Genomic DNA, 17,713 nt, shown 5'->3' on the forward strand with positions numbered 1-17,713 from the left:
GCCCTTATATGGACATGGTTTGGGCGTGTTTTAAGTAAATTAATAACCTCGGGCACATGGTCGCTCATTTAGAATACTTCGAATTCATCATCATTAGAACGAGGTTAAGAACAAATTCATGATTAAAACATAGACTGTGTAGATTGAGTCCATCAACACCCCCAAAACTTGCAAAAAAGTCCTATATCTGTTCTTGGGTCGACATTTCATTCTGTAACATGAGGCAGTTTTGATTTATATGCAGTTTAATGTTTGATATTCACGCTATTTTACATGTGCATAAGCAATGCTTCTATCACTTGTTTCTGCTGCTTCTTCTCCTGTGTTTTGATCTGGAGATTCTGTACTCTTTCAGAAGATGTGTAACAGCGCCCCCTAGGGAATAACAGTAAAAACATGGATTGCCAGGAAAATTGTGTCAATGGCAAGGAAAGATTTTAATGTCTTTATAGTTTTTTATTAACCCTGTGTATGATTCATAGCACAGTTTTTTTTCTATCTCTGAAATAACGCGCATGAATGAGTTATGTGTATTCAAACGTAAAAAATGTGACTAAACCATGCAGTGTGTTTAAAAGTGAGGACAGGAGCAAACAAGATATACTGTAGGAAGAACTGATTTCAGCCAATGCACTTGACTGACAGACTTTGAGGACACATGCTGAGCTCCTTGAGGCTAAACAATGACATTCAGTTGGATGAGCCACCTGGTGAACGCAGCCCAATGGGGGAATCAACACTGGCCACTCCATGATTAATCACATAGTCGAGGATGACAAATGAAGAGCTGCTACTGTAACCTACTTTAAAGTGCACAAAAATCATAGCATTTCACGCCATTTGTTACGCAAATGGGAGCAGTCAATTTCCTTAACTAGTATTGGATAGTGTATAACAGCTTTTGGCCCAGCAATTGGGTTGTTTTAACCCAGCAGTCGGGTTAAATGTTTGCCCAACCTGCTGGGTAGTTTTATTTAACTCAACTATAGTTTAAAAATGACTGTATTGCTGGCTTAAAATGAACCCAAAGTATGTTGGAAATTAACATTTATTAATAAGTTTAATGAATAATAACAATAAACATTTATTAAATTGCTTATTAATAAATGTTCATCTTTTGATTATTATTGTTGCCTCTAGTAATTATGTGTCTGATTTTTAATTTCCAGCCTATTTTGGGTTCATTTTAAGCAGCCATATAGTCATTTTTAATCAATAGTTGAGTTAAATAAAACTACCCAGCATGTTCCATAAATTCACACTGACCAGGTTTCCACCATTCCTTTACTGGGCAAACATTTAACCCAACCGCTGGGTTAAAACAACCCAACCGCTGGGTTTGTCCATTTTCAGCCCAGTATTGTTTAGAGTGTAGAAGTCACTCACAAAGGTGACAACCTGTTTGCCATCTTTCAACAGCACACACACAGCATCAATAGCAACAGTTTAACCCATTCTGTGATAGTTATTTTTGACAGGGGCATTATGGTAATGTACACTCTAAAAAAATGCTGGGTTAAAAACAACCCTAGTTGGGTTAAATATGACAAACCCAGTGATTGGGTTTTTTTTAACCCAGTGGTTGGGCTAAATGTTTGACCCAACCTGCTGGGTAGTTTTATTTAACTCAACTATTGTTTAAAAATGACTATATGGCTGCTTAAAATGAGCCCAAAATATGTTGGAAATTAAAAATCAGACAGAGGCAACAATAATAATCAAAAGGTGAACATTCATTAAAAAGCAATTTCATACATGTTTATTATTTAATTATTATTAATTAAACATATTAATAAATGTGAATTTCCAACCTATTTTGGGTTCATTTTAAGTGATCAATAAAGTAATTTTTAAACATTTAGTTGAGTTAAATAAATCTACCCAGCAGGTTGGGTTTAAGATTCAACCCAACAGCTGGGTCAAAACAACCCAATCGCTGGGTTTGTCCATTTTTAACCCAACTTGGGTTGTTTTTAACCCAGCATTTTTTAGAGTGTAACATTTATTTCCTTACACAACTAATGTCACGATATCAGTGGAATTCCAAAAGAAAATCTGGTCTCAATCACAACTCAAGGACATATAAGCAGCTGCTTAACTCACCACCATGTAAATGAACTAGTCCCAGAGGAACACTGAGCCAGAGTTGAGCCAAGCTCTCCATTTAATCGCATTGCAGTCTATAAGTGAGATACATTTGTTTCTGAATTATATATTTACCAAGTGAAAAGGTTTTGCATCACTCCTCTAGTGATTCACAAAGTGGAACCGACATCTGTTGTCACGCATTGCACTGATGAAACCTGGCTGGAGTATGGCTGTTCTTGCGTCTGGTAAGATTCTTTAAGCTTTCAAAAGCAGCCAGTAGGTCTGTATCGCTGTCTGCATGAGTGCACATGCTTTGGCTTGTCAAAAAAACTCTCTCTTCTGCATAAAAGAGGTCAGAGCGAGCTTCCCGCAGGCTGACCGACGGTTCTGCTGACACGGCCCAGGTGCTGGGGAAATCACCTGGACAGGACTTGACATGTGATTCCTCCGGGCAGCTGCTCCTTTGGATAATGTGATAAGCTTGAAGCTGGTGCCTGAAGTTGAATGTGGAAGACTTTAGAATCAGCATTTGCCACCATAAACAAAATTTGCTCAGTCATACGAACTTCTGCAGGGTTCTATAGACCAGTGGTTCTCAACTGGTTTTGCTTGAGGAAATTTGTGTGACCAAACACAGTACCGTTTTTTTTTTGAAAAGCAAGAAAAGAACCAGTATTACAGTAAATACAGTATTTACTAATAGTAAAACCAAACATTGTAATACATTAAAGCAATTGTATTTCTATTAACTACCATTAGCAAAAATGAATAAATGCTGTAAAAATACAGCAAAATTGTTAGTTCATAACTAATGTTAATAAATGAGACCATATTGTAAAGAATTACCATTGTATTAATGCTGAAGTATTTTAGTTTATATTAAAAGTTTAAAATTAAAGTATATTAGGCTTTTATGTGTTTGTCCGTAACTCGGTGGACATTTTGTTTCAGTTAGTTGCTTAAAATATTTCCGTAAATAGGGGAATTGAAGTCTGTATGAAGTTTGGAAAAATGTAATGTTTCCAAAAGGCACTAAATTGAATGAATGCACCATTTATGATGATATGGTTAGCTGCATTAGCATTGTTTTCTCTTTCATGATCATATCAGAACAGACCTGCGACCCGTTTTTTGGGTCACGACTCATCCAAAAATAGACGCATTTTGCAGGCAATTTTATCTAAAATGACTTGCATTAGAATCAAGGTTCACATGTTATCAGTTCATGCATTCCCTAGGAATCGAGTCCATGACCTTGGTGTGGCTAACACCATGCTTGACTGTTTTAATTACAGGAGTGCTTAGGGTCAGAAACTAATTCTGGAGTAGAAACATCAAACAGAGAGAGTGCTGATATTCCAGATTAGAGTTTGTTCTAAAACATATTTAACTGAAAGTTTTACACTCACTTTACATTGTCAATTTACATTCATTTTGTGTGTGTGTGGATAATTTTAGACTTTTATAAATATCGCTCTGTTGCATTAAAGAACCAAAGCATTAAACCTTCTAAAAAATGCTGGGTTAAAAACTACCCAAGTTGGGTTGAAAATGGACAGACCCAACAACTGGGTTCATTTTAACCCGGCAAATGGGTTGTTTTGACCAGCGGTTGCTGGGTAGTTTAATTGAACCCAACTATTGTTTAAAAATTACTGTATTGCTTGCTTAAAATGACCCCAAAATAGGTTGGAAATGAACATTTATTAATAAGTTTAATGTTCAACCTATGTTGGGTTCATTTTAAGCCAGCCATATAGTAATTTTTAAACAATAGTTGAGTTAAATTAAACTACCCAGCAGGTTGGGCAAACATTTAACCCAACCGCTGGGTTTGTCCATTTTTTAAAGTGTAGATTACTTAAAACTTTAACACTCAAGATATTGGATTCACAAGAATAAGACAATATTATAACACGATTTTTAAGAAATCTTGAGTGATTAAATATATAAATGCAAAAATAGTCTTTTATTCGATTGAATGTCACAAAATGCAAAACAATTGCAGGTGCATTTTGAAATGTTTTAATTAATATAGAGCTGTCACTGGTGATTATTAAAGTAATCAGTTGATTGTTTTGGTGATTCATTGGGTAAACAGTAAACAATAGCATTTAAATAATAACAATGAGACAATAATAACTGGTTCAAATAAAGTATCAAAATCAAGTAATCATATTGTTTTATTAAGCAAGACTATTACAATACATAATATACATAATATGAACAATTAACTTTTAATACATAATGTATCATAACATATGCCTGCAGAGGGTGCCAACGGCATGGTGATTGTTGTTGTTGTTATGCTTTACAGCGGATCAAATTCTTGTTTAATATTGGAAGCACTAACTTGGATGGGTGAAATGCAGAGGACAAATTCTGAGTATACTCGGCAATCACATGTCACTTTTCACTTTCATATGAACGTTATAAACAACCCAAAAGCCCAAATATATGCTATTGGAAACTCAAACAGCACAAACAGAGACTGAGTTTGTGTGGAGCATTATTTAATGTGAACGGAGCCGCTCTGAGATGCTGGAAGAAACACGTAACCTGCACACATGTAAATAATTGAGGTGTCGTGCTTCTGAAACCCACCGAAGTGGCTAGTAAGTGACCACATTACACGCCACTGCTGAAATCCACCTGCACTTGGCGGGTTGCCAGGTGTCAAGCCCTGCTACTGACTATATAGTAAATGACTTCAAATACATGTCATCTTATACTACTAACCTAACTAACTCTAACCCTACCCCTAACAGTCTGCTAATACTCAACATGAGAGTTAGTTAACATGTAGTTGCAGAATTATATTTAGTCAACAGAATTTGTTTCTTTTGAAACAACTTGTCCTTTGAAAATCATACTGTATTTCATATGTTTCAGCCTTCTTCCACCTCAGAAACATTGCTAAGATACGGAATATGTTATCTATTTCTGATGCAGAAAAGTTAGTTCATGAGCTCATTGCTTTTTAACAGTGATTGTAAATTAATTGCCTAAATTATGACATTATTAGCTAACTGCATTCTCTAAATTGTAATGTTGACATGCATTTTCTGTAAAGCTGCTTTGAAACGATATGTATTGTGAAAAGCGCTACACAAATATATGTGAATTGAATTGAATTGAATTGAATCTGCTTCAAATTTATACTCGTCATCTCATAACCTTTACGAATGTTTTGCACTCTCCACATCACTGAGACAGGACTTCTTAAGGTTGTCAATTACCTATTTATGGCCACTGACTCAGGCTCCATTAGCATTTTAATTCTCTTTTAGACCTTTCCTCTGCTTTTGACACAATCTTTCACAGTATTCTCATTTCATGACTCTTAGCTCTTGGTTTTTCTGGAACTGCCCTATCCTGGTTCAGTTTCTACCCGTCTGACTGTCAGTATTACATCTCTATCCGCCAGGCTAAGTTCACTACTGCCCCTGTCTCTCACGGTGTTCCCCAGGGCTCTGTTCTTGGGCCTTTACTGTTCATCATCTACATGCTCCCATTAACATAATCCATCATCATGGCTTCAACTTCCATTGCTATGCAGATGACATCCAGCTCTATATCTGTTCTCAACACAATGCTCCTTTTCCCACCAACTCCATATCGACTTTATTAATGCTATAAATACTTGTATGACCAGTAACTTTCTCAGACTCAACACTGATAAAAACAGATCTACTTCTTGTTGGTTCACCAAAACTTGTAGCTCATTTCTGTGTTGACAATGTAAACATTGCTGGAGTCTTGTTTTGACCTTCCACCTCTGTTAAAACCTGGGTGTAATCTCTTGAATCTTCTTTCCTCACATTTCTTCACTCACTAAGTCTGCCTTCTACAGAGACTTCATTGACTACCCATTCGTTTTCGTATTCAATACAAGATACTCCTCATCACATTCAAAGTACTGTCTTACTGTATGATCTGATTCATGTATTTTTTGTGTATCTGTATTGTTTTTCTGTCATGTTTATTTCTTATAATATTGTAAAGCGACTTTGAGTTTGCAGAAAGGCACTATATAAAATAAATGTATTATTATTATTATTATTTTGCCTAAAGGAGACCATCTAAATAAAGTGTACCCCAATTTTTTGTTTTTCCCCCTGATAGTCTGTCTCTGTGAAAGTAATCCATTATAACCACTAGGATATATTCTGAAAGCTGTTCAGGTTAGGCGAAGAAAACAAAGTTGTTATATTTGTTTTTGCACATGGGCGATTCTTTCAAAACTGTTTGTCAGTTTAAGACAAATTTACCAGAATCCTCTTAGTGCAACATGTGCCTTGAAGAACTGAGTGTTAACAGGGTTCATCAACGCCACATGACATCCAGCTGCGTCCTCCACCATGAACATGACAAGTCCATTTACACGTCCTAGAGAAGCATTCCCAAAACAGACCCTGTTTAGTTTTTGATGTCACTCCAAACCCTCCAAGGTTGGAGATGCGGATGATGGATTTTGGGTGAGGTCGAACCAAAGTGAAAAATTGAGGGCAGACTTAAAGTGTGAGATGTGTAGGCTGGCAGCCAAACAATTCCCCAAATGGTTTTGCTATGCAAGTTTTGCTAAGTATTTTGGAAACACAAACATACTTTTCCATGCAAAACTCACTGCTATTGTTCCTGCATTCCTGAAGCTGAAACATTAAAGTGTATGGCGCTTGCAACGCTAAGGTCACATATTTGATTCTCAGGGAATATCAGAATGGATAAAAATTTATACTTTGAATGCAATGCAAGTCACATAAAATCATCTGTAAGTTGGATAAAAGTATCTGCCTGCCCTTTACTTGTCTTTCACCTCTTCTAGTCCCTTTGCAGATGTCAGTTTCCATCACTGGTTCATTTTTTCACATTATCTCACACTTCAAATAGAAATGGCTGTCAATGTGTTAGAGAAAAGACAGTGGCAGTTGGAAAGCATCCAAAATTATAATTATATATGACAGCACTGTGAAGCAGAATGATGAACAATATACTGAAGTACAGATTAATGGCAAAGAGTTTACTTCTGAAAGACTATGTAAGGCTTTTTTTTAACCTTCAAAACTTGGTAAACCACCCTGGGTTTACAATTTTCAGCGTGAAGACTGATTTGAAGAAAGGAATTAGTAAGACAACACTGGTAAAGGCAAGAGGCATCTGAACATCTATTGGACGTGACATTGAAAACTTCCGTACATCGCACATAGTACTAAAGCACACTTTAAAACACATCAATAAAACATGCTAGCGTTTGTACTATTGTTAGTAAGGTAAGTATTCATTGTCTCTGCAAAACATAAATCATTGATGTGCATTAATGCAGAATGTTATATAGAAAAGAGTGACCAATTTACAAACACACACACACTGGGTTTTCATGGGGACATAAATTCTTGAGTGAATTTAAATTAAAAATTTGAGTTAATACAATGAAGGTGATTGGTTTAATCAACAGAAACTCAAAATATTTTGCTATCTGAACTACATTAATTATATAAGTTGATATGGCAAAAGAAAAAATGTGATAAATCAGGACAAATATTTCAGTAATTTGAATTTAAATGTAGAAGTAGAATTAAAATGTATTAAATAGACATTCATAACATCTCTGCTGTGTAAGAGAACCACTACTTTAAACAGATAATAAAATGATTTATAGGTTAATACATTGAATATTTCCTTTAGCAACAAACATAAATGATACAATGGTTATTAGGAAATGGCCTTTGTGAATTATTATCACGATTTGAAGTTGGAAGGAAAATGCACTTATACCCTATAAGACAGTTTTAGTACCACATCAAATTTTAGATTTCAAGAATGAAGCTGTGACATTATGAATATCCCATAACAAGTCTTTAAAGGGAATGAAGTGACAAAGTTTCAACAATAAAGTCACTACCTTATGAGATTGAAGTAGCAATATTTTGAGAATAAAGCAAGCACGGTCTTTCCCCTTGTCAAACAATGGGTGAGTAGTTCATGCTTCACACACGATTGTATGGTTCTTCATAAAACCTGTATTGCAAAATACTGCATATTTAGGATATTCCATTACAGTTTTATAGTCCATTTTCACTGTAATTTCTGCTGAGTTTGGCCAAGTGCCGAAACTTGCTTACGTGTGCAGTGAATACTGATAATAATGGCACTGAAATGAAAACGCATTGCTTAGTTATTGTCGACACAAGATGTGTGCGTCAGGGCTTAGAGCGAGATTTGGGTCACTAGGGAAACTTTTATTAAAAATATATTAAAAAAGGGCAATAAAGTGCCCATGGTATGATCATATAACTGGGATAGTGGTGTTCTTATCATGTTGGGATATGAAGGATGGGTTGTGCAGAGAAGCTGTAGATTGTTTTGCCAGGTTGTCTCTGTTGTGACCTGACTACATTACATCTCGCCTGGACCTTGGGCACCTTGTGCGTGCGTGTATGTGGTCCTATGAGAGACGGAGGTGGTAATAACTTCAGCTGTACCTCATCACACACCGCCCACAGCAATCTGTATTGACTCTTAGCTAACTGCTCCTGCAGTGAGAGAGGGTTTTGAGACGACAAATAGTGTGCTGGGGCGACGATGATACAAGGAAAGAGGAGGAAGATCGTCCTTCACATACTAATAAAGCCCTTGCAGGTGCAGCACTGTAAACACAGGTGCTGTAAGAGATGTTAACCATTTCGCCAACATCCGCCAGACTTATAAGTATGTTGCTTTCCAGCCCTCCAGAGAAGTTCTTTATTATAAACTCACTGAAGTCAAGTGTGTTCAAGTAACTTTGGTTGTTGTTTATATATTTAGGGCCAAAGCCCTGAAAGGGTGAAGGCCGATTGGATTCCTTAGGTACATTTTTTTTCTCAAACTTTCAGGCACTTTTGGGTCCCTTAACATGCTCAGAAACTCTTAAAACTCTGCACACACATAGGAATCGTCGGCCGAACAACTTTCATACTCTAAGTCATGAGCCATCCCAACAGGAAGTCAGCTATTTAGGGTTGTTTGAACAATGCATGTTCTGGAATTTGATATACTTCTCATAGGGAATTAATCCGATCTCCACCAAGACATTGGAGATGCAAAAAATTTTCGATATCTTGAACAGTTTGGCCATGGCGTCGAAACAAATTTATGGCAAGGAAAGGGAAACAGTTAGTGTGTTATAACTTCTGCATACATTAAATGATTTTGATGAAACTTCAGCTGTGTGTTCATTGTAGGAGGCCGATCAAATGGATGTGACTATTGTGATTCAAAGTTATAGCACCACCAACTGGCAGCAGGAAGTGTGTCACTTTCAAAATGCTTTGAAATCGGCCTCTTAGTTTTACCCGATTCGCTTCAATCTTCGTCAGAATAATGTCAAGACTTGGCGGATGTAGACCTGTGAAAGGATTCTTGATATCTTAAAACTGTTGCCATTGCAACACGTCAAACTTTTATAATATTCTTGGGTGTTTTTGAGGCTTCAGATGCTTCAGATTGCATGAAACTCGACATACACATCAAAGTTGTCAGCCAGTAGACATGGGCAAAGCCTTAGAAACGGGCGGAGAGGAGGGGCTCTATAGCGCCACCTTTTGAAAAAAAGTTGAGGGGTTAGTTTTACCTACAGTCACCAATCTAGGAACATATATTGTTCTCATCAAGTCGGATAACTTTATAAATTACAGTCATTAGCTCCGACCAACAGGAAGTCAGATATTTTGGTTTGAATGTGGATTTTTTGGAGAGTTTTTAAGTACTCCTTGTAGGAGATTCATGCAATCGCCACCAAACCTGGCCAACATGAAACAAAGACACTGAAGATGATAAATTGCGAACGATTGTAGGATATCTCGAACAGTGTTGCCATGGTAAGGGATTAAATAATGACAAAAAAGGAAAACAGAAAGTGTCTCATATCGTGTAAAATCATCAATTCAGGGGCTTGGGCCCATCATTGCTGCTTGCAGCTATATTTTTAAATTGTCATTTAATAGCCAATACATGATTTTTTTTTTGCAAGAAATTAAGAACAAAAGATGTACATTTGGTGTCTAAGTCCAAGACCAAGAGTATGACAATATGGTATTGGGCTCAGATCATGGAATTTTTTGTGTTGCTTAAAAGAAAATGAGAGAATACTGATTTAGTGTATAGTCTTTATTAACCACTTTACTCTTTTTTAATACCTCTTGAATGTTTCTTGGGCGATGACATTGAACATGTAGAACAAGGGCCTCTGGGCTCAAGGTCTCTCCAGTCAGCCAGCAAAGGCACACAAAAGATCAATCATTCTGTGTTAACGTTATCTCTCCAGCTGGAAGCATAGAGCAGAAATAGACAGAAGAGAGCATAGTGATTCACTCACTGTTGCCCCTGGACACATACCTATAGTCACCCTGAATTTCTCTGCTGTTCAGTCCATGCTTGCTTTATCTGTGTATTCTGGGCATTTATTTCCTTTTTGGGCTCGTTTCCTCCATTCACTATAAAATGACATTGTTCTGTAGAGCTAGAGGACATATGTGGTCTATGGAGCACATACTAAGCTGAACAAAGCAGTAACACAAGGAGCGCTTTTTCCATTAGGAATATGAAAATTGTATATTTTCGAAATCGACTAGTCAGTGTTTTCTGAATGATCAATCTTTAGGTACCCCAGTATAATTACAGAGGTTTAAGGGTGCCAGATAGCTATTAGGTACATTTCTCAAGGGTGCTGACACAGGACCGGTTCTTGCTTTCAAAAACTGCTGTTCCCATAACAAAATAGAGCAGCAAACAGGGGTCTTGAAACTATTTAAACTTTACACACACAACAAAAGCAATATACAACAGCAAGGCACAGTGAAACATCCAAATGTTAATTTTGAGTTCATTTTAAGCAAGCAAAACAATCATTTTTAAACAATAGTTGAGTTAAATAAAACTACCCAGCAGGTTGGACAAAAATGTAACCCAACAACCCAATTTTCAATTTTCATTTTCAAACAGACTTGGTTTGTTTATAATCCAACATTTTTTAGACTGTAGGCTCATTGGAAAAATGTGCCTTACCTTCATTTTTACAAAACACCAAAAACATATGCATACATACAAATCACTGTAGTCTCCATCTAACATTAGTGACAGTAAAAGATTGGTAACTATAATAAAGAATTATTTCCATGTAGTTCCTTGTAAAATACACTAATTATGAACTGAAAACATTTTTACCATAGTGCATGATTTGTAAAATGATACATCCATATGCATGGCTTTTCTGACATGAATCTTGATTGGCGCATTGCATTTGTGATGCAGACTGCTCTGTTTCACACAGAGCCCAGAAAGTGACCTGTAGGAGAAGAAAAAAACAAGACCCGCAAATCCATCGCCACAGTTTTGCAATCCGTCCCCTCAGTTCATAAACCATACTCACAGATTCATAAATTGTCCCCTCTGTTTATTAAATTGCACCCACGGACTAATATACCGTACCAATGAATTTCCAATTTGTACGCTCAGATTTGTAAACTGTACCTTCGGTTTTTCAATCCATACCCACAAATTCATAATCCTTGCACAAAATGCAAGCGCCATCATGCAAAAAAAAAAAAAATAAATAAATAAATAAAAGCACAAGCATTGTCTCAAGGTATGTGGTAATGTTATGCACATTGGTAAGATCCACCAATCAGAGAGGTACCCGAATCTGATCAACTTTTTGATTGGTTATAAAGGAGAATATCCATGAGTGTTTTTCCATGAGTAGTCGGTCATTTTGGTTGTCATAGAAACACTTAATGTATTTTGTATTGATGTTTGCCAATAGGCTATAAAAATGTATTTTATATAAAGTACATCAACACCTGTGTATAAAAACTGAGAGTATTAGAATATCACAAATAAATAGATAGACAACATTATGATGCACAAAATTAGTAAATCATTGTCTATTTCACCCAAATTATGGACTAGAATTTAAGCATGCAGTTAAGATAGTTGTATTCAAATTAATAATACACAATAAAACAATATACAAAGATTCGTTAACAGAACTGGGAGCTTGTTCAGTTCTTGTGTCGGTAGACTAGATTTCTAAAGTGAAGAACAGGCCACAAATCAGTGAGTACAGTTTGCAAAACTTTGGGAACGGATTGTGAATTTGTGGATACGGATTGAAAAACCAATGGTGTGGTTTATAAGTGCATAGATTGGAAATTTGTAACAATAAAAGAGGTAAAAGATGTGTAGAATCGAGCTAAAATGTGCTTGTTGCTTCAACAAATGTCTTTTTTTTTAATCTCACGTTTGCTTTTTAAAACACTACCAGTTAGGTTTAGGATAGGGTTTAACTGTAGGTGGAATGTTATTTGGGAGCTACGTTCCCAAGGTCCTATGTTCCCCAGAATTATATGGCAGATAATGAAACATGAAAAACTATTCATTCAAGAACAGTCAGTGATTTTCTGTTTTTATTTTTTATTTTTAATTCATATTAACAGTATATTTAGCTGTACTGTATATTACGTTGTTATCACTTTAATACACAGTACTAAAGATGCAATTTATTGTTATAATTTATGTTCACAGACATAACTGACTGTTTATGTGAACTTTGTGTATTTTTGACATAACCTCAAGCACAATACGATGCAAAAGAGTACTTACAGTTGTTAGTTTAGTGGAGTATCAAGGCATAGCTGTAACCCCATTCTGGAAAGGGGGTGGGGAGCAGCAGCTCGTTTGAATTTAAAGATACACACACACTAAAATGAAGAAAACTTCGAAAGTTTCTGGTGGTTTTAAAGGACCCAACAAAGCTACTAAAAATAGGTGATCTCAGAATGGGAGAAGTACAACCCATGGACCTGAATACATTATGGATCAGTGCAGTTGGTGACCTCAGATACCTCTATGAAGTCTTCTACTTTAGCTCCAACTTCTGCCTTTATAATTCCTTACCAATGCTGAGTCATTATGCATCCATAAAAAAAAAAAAAAAAAAAAAAGAAGAAGAAGAATCAAGCACAGGGCATAACATCACAACTGGATAAATACAAACTGACCCCTAGATCCTCACAGCTGTTGTTTTTCTCAATGTTGTGAAGAATTACTTGATCCATTGGCCTGACATGGCACGAAATAACACCTGAAAAGCAAGTCCCTCTTGTCTCACTAGGCTTGTCTGATTGGTGCTGAGAGATGTTGAGAAAGACTTTATATTTATTTGGTGAATCAAAAGCTAGAGGGTCACACATTTTTAAACAGGAATGCATCACAAAGCTCTAGATTTTGAATGGAAAGATAACACATACTGCATATCAAGTGTCATTAGAATAACAAGCATGTATTTTCATGTTTTATGGTAATATTTTGAAACAGTAAGTGCTCAAAGCATCAGTAGCGGTATGTCCTTAGCTTCGAGCAGTTATAGTTAGATATGACAATAGGTGAGGAAGAGAATGTTGACTCAGCCACACAAAGGTATTTTCTTTTTGAAACTGATTAATAGAGGGCTATTAGAGCTGGAACACTGTGCAACATATTGACAAAATGAGCCATCTTTGTCAAGCTACAAAAAACCCACTTAGAGGAAATAATGGCTTGAGGGCTTCTACACATCTATAACTATGAAAAACACACAATTTTAATAAGGAACTAAGTCTTGAAACCTTCACTAGTTTCCAAACAACGTACAACATTCAACTTAATAAAGTGTTGCCAGATTCACGTTTCAAATAAAACTGAATGTGGTTTTATTGCCACTCACTGGACATTTCACTTTGTTACATGACATTTCAAGTGTCACAAAACGTGCAAGAAGCACGTGGCATGTTTGTCGCTGCCACATTTCAGCTATAGAAGCACATAACATCTGGTTGGTGAAGCTTGCTTGCTTTCATTGGCTATTGCAGTTATCACGTCAGAGGCAATCCAATTTGGGATCGTGTGGGCTCCGACACGATCGGGAGAAGTACGATAATCGTAATGACACCACACAATTGAGGATTTTTTTGGACAAAAAAGTCAGTTACGAGAAGCCTCAAATTGGGCCACACCCCTCAAATCGTTGGGGCTTGCAAATCGTGCTCAAAATTGGCTTAAAATCTTTAATTGTGTAGCCAACCTAATGTAATGTCTTGATATCTAAAAACGTAATATTTAATATCTAAAATGTTTGCTAAAATACATCCTGAAATGTTGGGACATTTTTTAAGTTTGAATAAAATGAAAACTTAAAGTCTTTCAAATCACATGATCCAATATTTTATTCACAATAGAACATAGATAACATAACAAATGTTTAAATGGAAAAATTTAACACTTATCTACTAAATGAGCTCATTTCAAATTTGATGCCTGCTACAGGTTTCAAAAAAGTTGGCACAGGGGCAACAAATGGCTGAAAAAGCAAGACATTTTTAAAAAGATTTAGCTGGGAGAACATCTAGCAACTAATTAAGTTAATTGATATCAGGTCTGTAACATGATTAGCTATAAAAGGGGGGTCTTAGAGAGGCAGAGTCTCTCAGAAAGATGGGCAGAGGCTCTCAAATCTTCGTAAAAATATTGTGGAATACTTTAAAAACAATGTTCCACAACATCAAATTGCAAAGGCTTTGCAAATCTCATAATTTACTGTGCATAACAGTATCAAAAGATTCAGAGAAAATGGAGGAATCTCTGTGCGTAAAGGACAAGGCTGAAAACCTTTATTGGATGCCCGTGGTCTTCAGGCCCTCAGACCACACTGCATCATTCATTGGCATGATTGTGTCAATGACATTACTAAATGGGGCCCAGGAATACTTCCAGAAACCACTGTCGGTAAACACAATCCGCTGTGCCATCTGCAGATGCCAACTAAAGCTCATCAGATCATGCAAAAAGGAAGCAACATATGCTCCCCTCTAGACAACGTCTATTTCAGGGAAGGCCTTGTGTATTTCAGCAGGACAATGCAAAGCCACATACTGCAGCTATTACAACAGCGTGGCTTCCTCATAGAAGAGTCCGAGTGCTGAATTTGCCTGCCTGCAGTCCAGATCTTTCACCTATAGAGAACATTTGGCCCATTATTAAATGAAAAATATATGTCAAACATGACCATGAACTCCTCAGCAGCTGGAAACCTATATCAGGCAAGAATGGGACCAAATTTCAACACTGAAACTCCAGAAACTTATAACCTCAATGCCCAGATGTCTTCAAACTGTTTTGAAAAGAAGAGGAGATACTACAGCATGGTAAACATGCCCCCGTCCCAACTATTTTGAGACCTATAGCAGGCATCAAATTTGAAATGAGCTAATTTTGTGCATAAAATTGTACAATTTCTCAGTTTAAACATTTGTTATGTTATCTATGTTCCATTGTGAATAAAATATTAGCCCATGTGTTTTGAAAGTCTTTTAGTTTTCATTTTATTCAAATTTAAAATACGTCCCAACATTTCCGGAATTTGGATTGTAATAACATACATTATTACAGTATTTCCAATGAGTTGTTTTTTGTTTTGTGTGTGTGTGTTTTCTATTAGGTTGTATTAATAAGGCTTTTTATTGTATCAGCTCAGTTTTTTGAAGCCATTATAAAGCACAGAACATAAAGGCCTGGTTTCACAGAGAGGGCTTAGATTAAACCAGGATTAGGCCTTAGTTAAATTAGGACATTTAATTACCTTTATAAACGTGCCTTAGAAAAGAACATTACTGGTTCTGGGTTTTAATTGAGAATAAATTGGCTGCTTTCCACTTCAAATTGTTATGCCCTTCACTCACTAAGTTCCCTCCATCTCCTGGACTTGGATGTGCGTCATTGCTTACGTTGCATGAGTGCCCACTACTGGCGGAACTTGTGCATAAGGTTTAAATGAAACGCACTAGGCCCTTGATCACTTGGAATTCACTATGGAGCTGATTTATTATTTAACCCCCTTTTCCCTTATGAATTTGTTTTATGCACCATTCTATGCTTGTTGGAGAAAATATATAAAATCCTATAGGTATATGAGCTGATGGAGGAAAATAAAATTACACTAACAACAACAACAACAACAACAAAAATATATCAATAGTATAAACATTGTGTGTGAACATAAGGTAGATTCAATGTTATTAAATCTCAAATGTCACAATCAAGTTGAATTGTGGGATATCGAGCTGCTTGAAGTGTACATCAGAGTAGACTCACTCCCTTGGTCGAAATCGAGGGGACGAGGGCCTATCCACATAAACTTCCCTCGCACACTTGACAAAGTGGAACGCATTGCAAAATGGTGGCAAAATGTGTACACATTTATGCTACTCTTTTAAAAACTCGGTGTACACTACATTTTTCATAATTGTGGCATTGCGGACACCAATATTTTAACAATTCATAAAAAATTGAATCACTTTCTGGCCAAGTGAGATTTCACAAGGTTAGTACATTTTTTTTTTTTTTTTTGGTAGTACTACAGCGTACCATGAGTGTATATTAGCACTGTTTGTTGTTTGCTTTTGGGTTCTGATAGAGTATTTGGACTTGGAAATGGTGGCATGTGATATCAGACTTAACAATTGGATAGACCATTTTTGGGTTGCAACCCACCAGTTGAGAGCCCTCTGCTTTAGCTGACTAAGGACTGAAGTGGTGACCTTCTTCATAAAGAGCTGTGTCTGGTAGAAGTGCGTTGTTCAAACATAAGAGATAGTGATTATCATTCCGGTCATCCACACCTTCGATTCATTCCCTCATTGTATTGCATGGTATCACTTGTGACCTATGTAAAGACTTTCTACTGTGGATCATAGGGTGTGTCAAATACTACCCTTTGAAGCTAAGAACAGTCAGCAGAAATTGCCAATTCGATATATCTACCACTGACAAGACACCAAGCCCTGTTGCAGACCCTTGACTATATGTCTGGCTTTATTACGGTTATTTCAAGAGGTTCTTTGAAAAATGGGAGTACAAAATAATTAGCTGCTTTAGTTCCCTTCCCTTTACCATTCTCATTTTGATGCTCATCTGCTGGTTGAAAGAAGATGAAAGCTTGTATGATCGATTCCACCTATCCCAGTCGAGATGAGGTGAAATCGGTTTGTGTTGGCAGAGCCTAGACGACAAATAAATTAGCACTGATTTAGATTAGACAAGTGCTGAACAAAGGTATCAACATGCAGAAGAGGTACAGGAGCATATTGATCCACCTCAGTGCAATGCTAATGCGATACATGATCAAGGCTGACGGGGGAGAAAAAAAAACTGTGTGGCTGCTGATTCTATTCCAGCGCATTTCCTTGTGTGGTTTTCACATGACGGGCAAGATTAAATACAGCTTGTTCTCTGATTGGCAGAAAAGGGTTTCTCATGAAAGATTTTAGGGGTGTCTTTCCACAGCATTGGTAGTACTCAGTTCAGTACGAGAGTGCTGTCTTACTGACAGACAGTTGCTTTCAAACACTCACGTGCATTTACACACATGCTCTGTAAAAAGCCCTTGCAACTTGTGGAAACAAAGGTGTGCGCAACTGTCAAAAGCTCACAATGTTCACACTTGAGATGACCTTTTCAAAGTTGAACTATTTTTACCTTGACGGGGTGCCTTAAAGGGCACCTATTATGCTCTTTTTCACAAGATGAAATATAAATCTCTGGTGTCTCCAGAATG

This window comes from Chanodichthys erythropterus, chromosome 22 (assembly GCF_024489055.1).
Source record: "Chanodichthys erythropterus isolate Z2021 chromosome 22, ASM2448905v1, whole genome shotgun sequence".
Taxonomy (NCBI): Eukaryota; Metazoa; Chordata; class Actinopteri; order Cypriniformes; family Xenocyprididae; genus Chanodichthys; species Chanodichthys erythropterus.